Raw genomic sequence first — 15,191 nt, forward strand, 5'->3', positions numbered from 1 at the left:
GTAAACACAAGAAATATGTTACTGTTTATGGTAAAAATGGAATATCAATATTGAAAGACTAAAATAGATTCAACCATGAAATCCTAGCCTAACAACAACAAAGATCCACCATAACATATGAAGATTAACTAAGACAAATGCAAATCAACAAAATCACAAAGATTATACCATCACATGTCCAATAGGGTTTGAATCTTCATTCTTCCTATCTCCATTGGTCTTGCTTGATGTATTTGCTCTCAGATTTTATGTGTGCCCAAGAGCTCAACAAAGAACGGAAATGTGGTTGCAAGTAGGCTTGATCGCATATGAAAGTTAGAATGCTATTCCAAGAGTCAGCAATTGAATATGGTTGATAATTAAAGAAGTATCCTCTTATATAGAAGACACTATAAGAAATGGAGGGATAAGATTGAGATGCGTAAAAGATAGATGGTCGGCTAGAATTAAAGGGCAAGTAGAAGAAATAAGAAAATAATGAGAGGGTAGGTAGTGTAGGAATTAAGAGATGAATGACATGTGTCATAGGTAGAAAAGGCTAATGAATTAATTAATTAAATAAAGATTTATTTAATAAATAGAAGAAGTGGGATTAATTAAATAAATAAAAGTATTTATTTAATTTAGGAAAAGGAATTATTTAAATAAATAAATGTATTTATTTAAATGAGGAAAAAGGCTTAGAAGAGGATAAATGAATTAATTAAATAAATAAAGATTCATTTAACAAATAGAAGAATTAGGCTTAAATAATTAAATAAATAAAAATATTTATTTAAATAGACAGTACAATTTTAGGTGTCTACAGTTATTATCTTGTTTGCCACTAGCTTCTTGAAAGCTAACTCAAGTGGTTCTCCGAATGGGGTGTATTTCCTTCGTGGTTTGGAAGTTGTTTGAGTATTCACTTGGTTGTTTGTAGAACTTGATCCAGAAAGAATGATTTTTGGTCTCACTATGTTAGCATCGACAACACTATCATTTACTGTGTTCTTGTTCTTGTTCCAAAATCGTGGCTTGTCTTTTCCTTTAAGGTCCTCTTTTTTTCTTTGAATATCTTAATGACTCCTTCCTCAATTATGACCTTCTTTGTCGCTAAGCCTTTTTCAATGACGTCCTTGAAAGTGGACAAACAAGCTTTTGTCAAGTCATAACCAATGTCTTTGTTGACATTCTGTGTGAAAATCTGTACCATTTGTTTTTGTGGAGTTTCATAGGAGCATCTACTGGCTAAATTCCTCCATCTTTGCAGGAATGATGGAAATGACTCCTTATCCTTTTTCTTGGTGTTGCACAAAGTGGTGATTGATATATTTGTCTCTATGTTATATGAGAAATGTTATATGAAAGCTTCTGCTAGATCACCCCATGACTTAATTCCAGGTGGAAGTTGAGAGAACCATTCCATGGATTGTTCACCTAAGCTCTGTGGGAACAATCTCATCAAGTATATCTCTTTTGATGCTAACTCAATGCAAGCTATGAAAAATTGTCTTATATGTGCCTTAGGGTCTCCTTTTCCTCTATACTTATCAAAATTTGGTGTTACAAAATGTGTAGGAAAAGGAAGTATTCGATTGCTTTGGTCAAATGGATATGGACATATGTCTCTCATTGTGTAAGCTGGCTTTGGTGTATTAATGTTCTCCATTTTCTTTTGTAATTCCTTTATTTCCTGTTCCAAATTGTTCTTAGGTGGAGATCGACTTCTTGGACCATATTTCGTGCTTGAGCCACCAGGTGGAGGAGGAGGATACTACATATATGGATGGTATTGATCATAAACATGTTCATATCAAGGAGGTCTATGATGATACTGCATATAGGAACCACCTAGTATAGAGTCATAATGAGGAGTGGAATATCTACTTTGTCCATGCATATCATATTCTACAGGAATGTCATGAGTTTGTTCTTGTGTAGTGCCCCCAAATTTGACACGGGGTTTTTTGGTGTCCAAATTTTGAGCATGCCTTTGGATATCCAATTGTTTTCGAGGTTGGTCCTTAGCATTGGTATGCAATTGAGTGTATTTATCTGCATAAGACTTCCATAATGGTCTATGTAAATGGAGTTGTTCATGAGATGCTCTTTCATGAGTATCATAAGCTTGACCATGTGTATTTGGGACCTCAGGTTTTTGAAACAAAGATGATGGTGACTTCGGCATGAAACATGGTCCTCTACTACCTCTACTATTAGGTCTCCTTCGATCCCTATTGAGTTGAGTTTCTTGCATAGGTCGATTTTCCACTATTTGAGACATGTCAAAATCATGAAGTATCATAGTTCCACTTTATGCCATCACTGCTAGAAAATATTGTCTATCTCTTCTCATGATCTCTTCAACCAATCTCTTAAAATGGGGATCCATGATAGAGTATTCCACTTCTATTGAATGTACTGAAATGTTGTCCACATTGTCATTGTGTGTATCATTGTTGTTCATATTATCCATGTTCTCAATATTTTGAGTGTTTCTATAAGTGTCCATGTCAGGTAATGTGGTATGATCCGAATTGAAGAAGATATCATTGTCATACTCATAGGCACTCATATTTGCGGACTCTTGAGCCTCTTTAGCTTCTCTCCTAGATTTTTGGGAACAGGTTTCAACCATGAACTAGGTCTTGACCAAGATGTGTTAGACTAGATGAAAATGGAAAGAGTATGGAAGACCAAGAGTTGGATGGAATATAAATGAATTTGAATTGTACTTGAAATGTCCAAAGTGTAAGACCAAGTATGTATGTAGTAGAGTAGGTGTGACTTCCAAAGAGATGATAGTTTCTCTTGATGAGATAATTTGACCTTGACTCTAAGTAAGACCAAATGAGACCCAAAGGTGATAGACCTTGGTGAGGGACCACTTAGAAAAATGTTGTTGTATGTAGTGTGTTGACAAAGTAACATGAGGACAAGCAAGTGACCTTTTGACTCATGTTTAGACAAATGTGAATGTAACGTAAGGTGTAAAACAATGATGGACTTTGTGAGACCCAGAAATAGGCTGAATGCTAGATGAAGACCCAAAGAAATAACCTAGGAAGCTCAATAAGTCTAAAACTGCCTGCTCTTGTTTGCTGGACTGTAAGTTTTTTGCTTTTTTAATTATGAACACAAACGTGCTTGTATACTTCACAAACATGGTTAAATGACACAGACATTGATAAAAACCACACAGATGCATTTCATAGATTTTGTAAATGTAATGTTGCTTGTAATAATAGACCCGTTTTTACCTTCACAGACGCGGCTAAATAACACAGATGTTGTTGGCACTGCACAAACATGTTTCTAGAAATTGAGTGCAATTTTTCTAATGTGTAAAGTTGTCGTTATGACCAAATCTGAATTTTTGACCTTTTTTTGTGACAAGAGGACACAATGTTGATGAGGACTCAATGTTTGCAAGTGTTTAGACTCAAAATGACTCAAAGAAAGTGTTTTGTTTGATGGAAAATTTGTTTTGTATACACTTGAAGACGCAAAAGACACAATGTTTTGATGTTTGATCTTGAATTTTTTAATGTTTAAAAGAAGGCAAGCACAATTCTTATGGTTGGCCAAGACAATAGTTGTTGTTCCCACATGGGGTTTCCCTTGAGGCTATGCTATTCAAAGCAGATACTTAGATGCTTGACCCCACTGGCTCCACCCTTAGCACTCACCTCTCAGGTGAAGCCAAGCATCAGTCCCCATGAAAACTCCCTATGGTGAACTTTGTATCTCTACTAAGAACCATATCTGTGTGGGCCGCTCCAGAGGTCTGACCTTTTGCCCCAACAACTAGAAGGATTTTGGCTTTGTAAAACAAAAAGGTGCTAGTATGGGCATCCGCTCATGTGTCCATACATGCAGCACTTTTAGCTTTGTAAATACAGAAGGTTCTCAGCTGGTAGGGGTTACACCCAACAACTGATCATATAAATTTGATCAAATGGGTTTATGGGGAGACATAGTATTGGTATGAACTAATCAGCACACGTTACCCATGGCTTTCACCATGGATACAGTTTTTTATAGTGGTTTGGAAGATGTGGGTTTTCCTTGCTACCACTTGGGTCATTCTCTCCTCACTAGTAGTCCTAATAACCACACAGGGAGACAGGCCCTCTAGAGATTTAAACAAAAAGAACCTATTGCTCAAGACACAAATGACACTGGTTCAATTTTAGTGCACCAATGGAAGTGTTTGGTAATGTATGAAAAACAAGGCACGTAATAAGGATCAAAAATCCTTGCCAAAATTCTGCAACAAAGATTTCTTAGTAGTTTTGCAACAATACCCCTCTTGCAAGAACACACGTTAGGTAAATTTTAGATCCAAAAGACTTTGTGAAATAGGGGCCTTTGACAAAACCTGTTGCTTCAAGGACAAGCTGCACCAATTTGTTAGCTAGATCATAACATGTTAGCCCGAAATAATCTAGATCTAAGATCTAAATGATGAAATAAAACCTTGAAATTTAAAATAAAATCAAAAATTGCAAAAAAAATCTAAAACACAGACATGATTTAAATTAACGTAGACACAATTATAGATCATTGACGCGATTCAGGAACACAAACGTGACCTTGCATCTGCAAAAAACATAAAATAATGTTGAACGCAGATGCAATTACAAAGTTCACAGGCGCAACTGAAAAAAAAATGTGGTTCCAATATGCGCAGATGCGAAAATTTTGAAATGTTGTCGAAAATGTCAGATCTACAACTTCAAAAACACAAAATCTATGACAAAAGATGTTAAATGCAAAAGGGACAAGAGTCCCACCAGACGTTCCAAAATGTTTATGGTAAAAATGGAAACAACAATATTGAAAGACTGAAATAGATTCAACCACAAAACCCTAGCCTAACAACAACAAAGATCCACCATAACATATGAAGATTACCTAAGACAATGCAAATCAAATGATATCACAAAGATTATACCACCACATGTCCAATAGGGTTTGAATCTCCATTCTTCATATCTCCAATTATTTTTCTTGATATATTTGCTCTCATATTTTATATGTGCACAAGAGCTCAACAAAGAACGGAAAAGTGGTTGCAAGTAGGCTTGATCGCATATGAAAGTTTGAATGCTAGTCTCGGAGTCAAGGTTGCTAATGAATGAAGCATCTCCTTATATAAAAGACATTGTAAGAAATGGAGGGATAAGATTAAGAGGTGAAAAAGATAAATGGTTGGATAGGATTAGAGGGTAGGTAAAAGAAATAAGAAAATAATGAGAGGGTAGGTAGTGTAGGAATTAAGAGATGAGTGACATGTGTCATGGGTAGAAAAGGCTAATGAATAAATTAAATAAATAAACATTTATTTAATTAATAGAAGAAGTGGTATCAATTAAATAAATAAAAGTATTTATTTAAATGAGAAATAATGTTAGAAGAGGATAAATGAATTAATTATATAAATAAAGATTTATTTAATTAATAGAAGAATTAGGCTTAAAATATTTAAATAAAAAAAAGTATTTATATAATTAGACAGGACAATTTAAGGTGTCCACAGTTGCATATCGACATTAACACCAAAATCAATATGTTCGCAATCATCAATTTGTCATATGTACAAGTCGATCAATGAAGTTACAAAGTGGGAACTGATCGTCATCTTATAAAATACTATTGAAATAGTGTGAGATGTAGCAGTATAGAAACAGAGAGACACACAAATATTTCACACTTTATTTGGAAATAGATTTATGTAAAAATAAAGACAACAATAGATTTTTATTAAAAACTATGCATTTTGCATTAACAAACTACCCTATTTTAACTCATCAGCCCACAACTAAGATACTCTTGAACTTGTACATGAAATGTTTTCAACCTGAAACAAGATTCCTCAATAATAGTTATGACATTTTAGATTGGAATATTATACTCTAACAAATTTGTCATATCAATCATACAACACATACTAATGAAACTATTGTTTGTCTTGTTAGAGTATTCGGGTATTTACTTGATTAATTAAACAATATTTGTTTAATTATTTAAGTTCTCTTTATCTCTTTTACACTTAAGCTAACTTTAGGTGCATAATAATTAATTCCTTTATTAATTATTATGTGCAAACCTAGGTTTTCCCTTTTAGGGTTTCTTGATCTATTAAAGGTTGAGTTATTTCTTTTCATTGTATGAGGAAGGATTATTATTGCATTACACATTTTGTGAATATTGAGCTCTCTCTTTTTGAGCATATTTTCTGTGTATTTGTTCCATCTGTGATTTGCTTCCTTGCTTCTCCTTGTAATAGGTTTTTCAGCTTGTAGAGATCATTTGGGCTCCTATGGTGTTGTATTTTCTCAACTCCAACATGGTATTAGAGCTTCAGATCTGCAGCTATCTGTTCTTGTTTTGAGAATTTTTGCTTTGGAAGGAGATTTGGGGTTTCAATAATTGTTTTTATGTACCTAGGGTTTCACCATTTTTTTAGCACTTTGGACCTAAACGAACTTCACCATCATGCTCAAAAGGCCCGAAAACCCCTATGGTCATATTAAATTCGACCTATTTTGGTTCCTGAGCCTCGAGGAATATTTTTTCTCCAGATCCACGCCGTACAACCCTAGCACGCAGTTCGAGAAAAAAAATTCAAAAAAAATATTTTTTGCCTTTTTACGGCATGCAAGCCGAAATTTGATTTTTGTTAAAAAAAGGAAAATTTTTGGCAGTTTTGTTTTTTACGCAGGGTACCGGGCTGACAGTGTGGCAACCGGACCTATCAGTCCGACCCCCTACTAGCCTCGGCCCCTGGCCCCCTGCTGGCCTCAGCTTCCGGCCCCGCAGCCTCGACAGCCTCTGCGGTCCCCGCCGGCAGCTCCCTCCGGCTCCGGCGGCCTCTGCGGCCCCGCCAGCAGCCCCCTCCGGCCCTGTCGACCACCGCTTCCCGCTATCGCCACTTCCCACCGGCGGCCTCCTGCAGCCGCTGCGCCCGGAGATCCCGCCACCACCACTCCACCTGAACGCGCCACTGCTTCTCCACCCAGCGGCTCTGCTTTGCCCGAAAGCGTCGCTCCGCTTGCGATCACCACCTCCGCCTGGCTCGCCACCACCACCACCACCCTCCGGCCACCTCCTCCTTTCTCTAGTCCTTTTTGAGAGGGGTTTAGTTTTTTGGCCCTATCTTGGGCATACGGAGTCATTTTTTCAAAAATGAATAGGCATCAGAAAGCTGGTTCCAAGCCGGACCTTGTCCTGTTGGTAATTTTTTCCAATTTTTCTGTTTGACTATGTTTTTTTTAGTGAAAGTGAGGTCTTGTTTTTGCACTCTGGGAGCCATAGAATGAGCATCCGACCTTCATTTTTCAAAAATTTTATATTTTTGGAAAGCGTGTGTTGTGTACTTTCCAGCCATATTAGTTTTATTTCCAGATTATGCTCCATACATATTTTATTTAGTTTTTTGCTTTTCAGTACTCTGGTGGATATCTTGGTTGTTTCAGGTCCTGGGATCTCTTCTCTGAGTAGGATGTCTCTATTCTGGTTTTTGTTTCTATTTCCAGTCTTCTTATCATTGTAGCATTGTATATATGCAAATGAACTGAGATAAAGTGCCCTCATGCATTTTTTACTTGGGATCTTGCACATCGTGTGTCTTGTTGTACATGCACTCCTTATAAAGTGCCATGAGGGGGTTGATATTTGCCTATTGTTTTCCATCTTCCTTTGTCCAGTGAGTATTCCTTCTATGACATTCGCCTCATGATGTGTGTTAAGTGAGTGTTCCTTCCATGACACCATGTACTATTCTCAGCACCTTTGATGTTCCTGGTTCTTCGTCATGCAGTTCATCTTGGTTGTTCTTTTCAGTGTTCCTATCCCTCTCCCTCTTCAGCATTATGGGGAGGTTTGTCCTATTGGTTCTAATGCTTCCGTGGTTCAATTGATCAGCTCTTCAGGCTTTGGTGTTTTCATGCCATCTGTATCTTCGATTTTAGTTGTTTTCCTTGTTTGCCTTCTGATTCGAGTAATGTCATTTGAGGGCACTCATACAGATTACAGTCTTCTCTACCTAGTCATGTTCTATTTCAGTGGAGGTTCTTCAGATCAGCAGTTATTCTTCGACAGTGTTTGCAAGTTCTTCATGCTTCAGTGGTGTTATTTTCCATCTCTTTTTGGAGTAGAGTTTTGTTCCCACGTGGTTTTCTCTATTTCTCCAGTTCATATAGATTTCATTGTATTTGGGTACCTGATCAGGCCTTGTTGCCGGGACCCATCTTTCCTGCTTTCAGTAGCTATTCTAGGTTTTAGCTTCTCCCTCAGTCTAGCTTAAGGGAGGGTGTTAGAGTATTTGGGTATTTACTTGATTAATTAAACAATATTTGTTTAATTATTTAAGTCCCCTTTATCTCTTTTACACTTACGCTAACTTTAGATGCATAATAATTAATTCTTTTATTAATTATTATGTGCAAACCTAGGTTTTCCCTTTTAGCGTTTCTTGACTATTAAATGTTGAGTTCTTCCTTTTCATTGTATGAAGAAGGATTATTATTGCATTACACATTTTGTGAATATTGAGCTCTCTCTTTTTGAGCATATTTTCTGTGTATTTGTTCCTTCTGTGATTTGCTTCCTTGCTTCTCCTTGTAACAAGTTTTTCAGCTTGCAGAGATCATTTGGGCTCCTATGGTGTTGTATTTTCTCAACTCCAACGTCTCCCACTCTAAAATGATTAGGATTGAAAAAAAATTATCATTCTTTAATAAGTTTCAAGTGACTAATTGACTATTGTAAGCTCTATTACTACTATTCCACTTCATCAATGCATTTGTAAGGACAAGTTTGTCATTACAACACATTTTATTTAAGTGAAACTACAATCAATATTCACAACATGCAAATATGCCAAGTTTCAATAGATGAACACAAAGTATTTGCATATAACATTCATTATTTTATCAAATTAAAATTGACTTTTGTAACTAAACTTTTCCTGTTTTGTAAACTTGTAGCAAAAATGTGTCATGGCATTAGCAATGGCTTGAAACTATAGGATAATCTAATTGTGAAAGCTTTCACCATTATTAAGTTGAAAAGCTTTATGTATATTCATATTCAAGTATAAAAGTATTATTTAAATAATATTTCCTTAAACATTTGATTTGGTAAATTTGTCTTTGTCCTTAACTAGGGGTTGTCTAGCTATTAAAGCTAGAGTCATACATGATCTAATATATAAAGATTATATATCTTTAAGATGATAGAGCATACACAATCTAGTATATAAAACTTATATATCTCTAAGGTGGACAAGCATACTAAATCCAGTTGATGGAAAAATTATTGCAAATTTTATTAATGTAACAATTAGTGCTCAACTGGAAATATCTTATATGGAAAATCTTATTATTTATTTGGTTTCTTTATTGTTAAGGTCTACTTGCACCATTTCTTTTCATCCGAGGATCATTCTGTCCATCTTTCGACCACAATAAAATTTTAAAGAAAATAGAACAAAGATAGAGGTCATTGAGTAGTGAAGAAAAGGTTCTTTTAATACTTCTTGAGATAATATTTTTCAAAAGCTTCTTTCCTTAGGAAAAGGTAAAGTAGAGAGACATGCTAAAGGGAGGTTCGTCCAAATACTAGAAAGAAAATCAATCAAATTATTTTCTTACATAGTCTAAAGATATCATTGTTTTGAACTAAATGTTTGCAAATCAACACCACAACTAGTTGAATATAAGCATTTGTTTGCTTCTTGAAGGCTTGCATGGAGTAATTGAGTTTGAAACTGAAAGAGTGCATGAAGAGAGGATATATGATATATATAATCTTTAATGTTTTTGAAGTTATATTATTTTAATCCCTAGAAAGCATGTTGCATATTATAGTGGAGAAGCTAGCATATTCAAATCTTGGAGCAACATACCCAGTATGGTGAATTTACCAATCAGAATATACAAAACACTCACAATTTTGCTTGCAATTGAGGCATGCATCTTCTTTAAGAGTATTTGACTAGCCTTTTAATAAGTATGCGTGTATCTAAGAGTATTATGTGTCCTTTTTTTCCTTTGGGCTTGACTACGAGGGTGCTTCAATTGTGAGTAATGACCCCCCTTCAATCCATAATTTTTTGATACTAAGTCTTAGGCCTTTATTGAGAACATGCTTGAGCACCAACATTCATAGGGGGTAGTGGAAAGCTTAATTCTCTAATTGTTTCTCTTTTATGGTCTTTGAAAATACAACCCACTTCTAAGATTCGGGGTTCCTTCTAGAAGTCCCATCAAAATTAAGTTGTATTCATTCTTCCTTTGACAAAGGCCACATTTTTTTTGTTGGGTAACAAAGAACTTAAATCCAACAACCTCGTGAATGGGGAATATATTAATTATTATATAATTTGTATATAAAAAAATGATAATAATTATATAATTTATATATAAAAAAATTGATATCTTATTATATAAATGGATGAATTAAAGTCACACATTTATTTTTCATATATGTTTGACATTTATAATTTTATGTATTTTTTAAACTATTATTAAAAGTCAAATTTGATTCCATTTATCACCATTGCATAGTCAACAGAAATAGGAAAAAGCATCTAATAATAATAAATAGTCAATCAATAAAATTATACAACATTGTTATATATTAGTGACGCTATTATAATATATTATTGTTTAAAGTGATAATATGAAAATGTCAAAAAATTATTCAACAAATACTAAAAAATTTACATCATACTAATAAGATTGTAAAATATTATTATCTAATAAAATAATTTATATATTTTGAAAAAAATTTGAAAAAAATGAGTGATCCTCATTCATCCACAAACTAATAATCTTTGAAGATATTTTCTTGAGGGGCATCTAAGGGAACCTTACTAAAAAAGGTTGTCCTAGTAGAGAAAGATAGTTTTCAGTTTGTATGGATATCCTAACATTTTCTTGGTCCTCTCTTCTCCTTACTACTGGTTCGCTGGTATTATTCTTCTTTCTATCCTAAAATTTAGAACATACTAGTAAGATTATAAAATATAATTATTTAATATTTTCAAGGGGCATCTAAGGGAGCCTTACTAAAAAAGTTTGTCTTAGTAGAGCAAGATAGTTTTCACTTTGTATGGATATCCTAACATTTTCTTGGTCCTCTCTTCTCCTTACTACTGGTTCGCTGATATTATTCTTCTTTCTATCTTAAAATTTACATCATACTAATAAGATTATAAAACATAATTATCTAATAGAATAATACATAAAATAATTTCTATATTTGAAAAATAGAAGACAATGTGAATACTAACTTTGTTACCAACTCTCTAATTAAGGACCTACATTGTTTTGATCAGCATTAATTATTATTATCGATTTATTTATTTTTCTTCTTAATAACATTTCTAAAGAGTTGAGCTAAAGGAATGAATTAGTTAATTTTTTATTATTATGATTCACAAAATACCTAATGCCATCATTGTTACTAGTGTAAGGCCAAGAAAGTGTTCTAAGTAGAATTGTGACAGCAAATAAATCGTAATCATATAATTCTTTACAACACCTATATTACAACTTGTGGTTGGAGTACATTTGACATCCTCAATATCACTATTAATATTGTGGAAAAATTGCTAGTCTTTATATGTCAACAATATCAACATAAAGATCCACAATGCTATGTTAAATGATATCAAAATATTATTGTTAAGACTGATATTATTATAATTCAAGTAATGAAATAATTGCTAATATTAATATTTATATTAGAATTAATATTAAATGTAGTAAAATTACTACTATTAATAGAGACATTACTCTCATTAAGAATTACCACAAATAATTGAATTATGCATGTCCTCCTAATAATGTAATTTGTCTTAATAAGTGACCCCACTATTTATATTGACTCTTTTCATGATAACATGCATTAGTTAACTGCATTGTCAATTTTGTAGTCTTCTCAGTTTTTAGTGTTTTGACTTACAATAAGCTAAAAATACCACTCATAGAGCATCCATGACCAATTTTACTCTTTCCACACTCAGAAATAAACTTTGGAACCTATCTTAATCCTACAACATACACAAATAAGAATGGAGAAGGGAGTAACAAATAATTATCTCTCTAAAGCTAGGCACATAGATCTCCATCTCCTCATACAAGGGCTCATTCTTCTCCCAACTCTCTCTTCTTTTTCCCTTAAATCCTCCAAAGTTCTCCAAAGTAGAGAAGTGGGTAACAACCCATTCTCCCTTCTAAAACTCAATATAGCGAATATTAACTTGCAAGACTTGGATGGAGAGGTGACACTTGTCACCTTCCCATCCTCTCCTTCATGAGGTCATTCCCTTATTTAAGAGGAGACAACAATTAGGACACCCTATTCCCCAAGTCTTCCCTCATAAATGAGGTATGGAAGATATTATAAGATATTATTGTTTAAAGTGATACTATGAAAATGCCAAACAAATATTCAACAAATATTAAAAAAATTACATCATACTAATAAGATTATAAAATATTATTATCTAATAGAATAATAAACAAAATAATTTCTATATTTGAAAATATATTTGAAAAAAATAAGTGATCCTGATTGATCGACAAACTAATAATCTTTAAAGATATTTTTAAGGGGCATCTAAGGGAACCTTACTAAAAAATGTTGTCTTAGTAGAGCAAGATAGTTTTCAGTTTGTATGGATATCCTAACATTTTCTTCGTCCTCTCTTCTTCTTACTACTGGTTCGTTGATATTATTCTTCTTTCTATCTTAAGATTTGCATCATACTAATAAGATTATAAAATATAATTATCTAATAGAATAATAAATAAAATAATTTATATATTTGAAAAAAATAAGTGATCCTTATTGATCGACAAACTTCTAATCTTTAAAGATATTTTCAAGGGACATTTAAGGGAACGTTACTAAAAAAGGTGTCTTAATAGAGCAAGATAGTTTTTAGTTTGTATGGATATCCTAACATTTTCTTGGTCCTCCCTTCTCCTTACTATTGGTTGCTTGCTGATATTATTCTTTTTTCTATCTTAAAATTTATATCATATTAATAAGATTATAAAATATAATTATCTAATAGAATAATAAATAAAATAATTTCTATATTTGAAAAAAATAAGTGATCCTCATTGATCGACAAACTACTAATCTTTAAAGATATTTTGAAGGGGCATCTAAGGAAACCTTACCGAAAAAGGCTGTCTTAATAGAGCAAGATAGTTTTCAGTTTGTAAGGATATCCTAACATTTTCTTGGTCCTCTCTTCTCCTTACTACTGGTTCGCTGATATTATTCTTGTTTATATGGAGAAAGGGGAGAGGTAGGACAACGCTTCCTCTTCCTCCTGGGCCTCCTGCTTGGCCTATCGTGGGAAACCTCTTTCAGCTGGGGAAAAGGCCTCACCAGTCTCTCTATGCCCTGTCTTTGCAATACGGCCCACTCATGTCTCTCCGTCTGGGCATGAAAACAACAGTGGTGGTGTCTTCTCCTGCCATGGCCAAGGAGGTTCTCAAAACCTACGACCACATCTTGGCCGGGCGGACGGTAATAGAAATGATCAAGTGTCTTTCCCATCACAAATCCTCCCTAATTTGGGCTGAATACGGAGCTAGCTGGCATCGTCTCCGACGCATTTCAACTGTTGAGCTTTTCAGCCCCAAAAGAATGGAAGCTCTGCAGCACCTGAGAAGAGATGAGACATTTGACACAATTCATCTACTTTATGAGGACAAGGGAAAAGTTGTCGATATTGGGCGGACGGTGTTCTGCACGTCTCTAAATTTTTTAGGCAAAATGATCTTCAGCACAAACGTCTGTGATCCTCACAATCCAGAGTCTGCAGGGTTCAACAATTCCATGTGGGAGATGACGAAGCTCGCTGGAACGCCCAATTTGGCAGACTTTTTTCCGCTTCTCCGGTTCCTCGACCCCCAGAATGTCTCCCAGGAGATGGCCAAGCATTTGAAAGTTGTGTATGATTTTGTGGATTTCTTCATACAGAAAAGGTTTGCCTCTGCTAGCGAAATCCTTGAGCGGAATGACTCCAAGAAGGATTTTCTGGACGTCCTGCTTGATTTCAGAAGCGATGACTTCACTCTTGTTGATATTCGAGCCTTGATTTCAGTAAGTACTGAAAGGATCTCACAAATTTCTGATATTTTAGCCAGAATGTCTAATTGTGGTTTTTTTTTCCAGGATTTGTTTGTTGCTGGTACTGAAACGACGACTACAACAATTGAATGGGTTATGGCAGAATTCATTCGCAATCCACAGAAATTAAACCGAGTTCGACAAGAACTGGGTGAAGTAGTTGGCTGCAACAGAAAAGTATAAGAATCTGATTTAGAGCATCTGCCTTATCTCCAGGCAGCCGTGAAAGAGATATTCCGATTGGACCCGACTGTTCCTCTGTTGCTCCCCCACAAAGCTGAGAGTTCCTGTGTAATTGGGGGTTATCTGATACCCAAATATAGCCAGGTGATGGTGAACGTGTGGGCAATTGGGATGGACCCTGCAATTTGGAAGCGCCCTTCAGAAATTTTGCCGGAGAGATTTTTGGAGGGTGAGAATAGCAAGATGGATTACAGAGGACAAGACTTTGATCTAATTCCATTTGGATCGGGAAGAAGAATTTGTCCAGGGCTTCCATTGGCAAGTCGTATGGTTAATCTTGTTTTGGCTTCTTTGCTTCATTCGTTCGAGTGGATACTTCCAGATGGGATGAACTCCGAGCAATTGGACATGGCGGACGAGTTTGGACTTACTTTAAAATAAAGGAAGAGGATTTAAAGGCAATCCCTGTGCCACGTTTGCCGCATCAGCTATGCTAGCCTGTGGATGTAGGTATTAGGATAGATGTTAGCATTTCTACTTGTGCATCGATATTTTAAAAGCATAATTTTGTGGGTATGTGGAGTTGAGTGTTACTTCTGTAACACATTTACAAAATATTCTTATTATGGTGTAATTATGAAATTGTTATTTTTATTTTTATTATATTTTGAGGTGTTTTCATAGAAATTATATATTGAAATAAAAGTGTTTTATGTTGTGAGGATATTTGTATTTTTTAGTTTTTAATTTTTAATTTTTACAAATCAAAATAAATAAATCTTATTCAAAGTAAAATTGAAAATTGTATTTTTTCAAATTAAAAAACATAATATATACATACAAACTAATAATATTATTTTTAT

The 15,191-nt window shown here is 34.5% G+C and overlaps 1 pseudogene; it reads left to right on the plus strand.

The window, feature by feature from the left end:
• The first annotated feature begins 10,001 nt into the window (after window positions 1-10,001).
• On the plus strand, window positions 10,002-14,991 carry LOC131077448 (cytochrome P450 76T24-like; annotated as a pseudogene).
• Window positions 14,992-15,191: the final 200 nt, after the last annotated feature.

This window comes from Cryptomeria japonica, chromosome 6 (assembly GCF_030272615.1).
Source record: "Cryptomeria japonica chromosome 6, Sugi_1.0, whole genome shotgun sequence".
In the NCBI taxonomy this organism is placed as follows: Eukaryota; Viridiplantae; Streptophyta; class Pinopsida; order Cupressales; family Cupressaceae; genus Cryptomeria; species Cryptomeria japonica.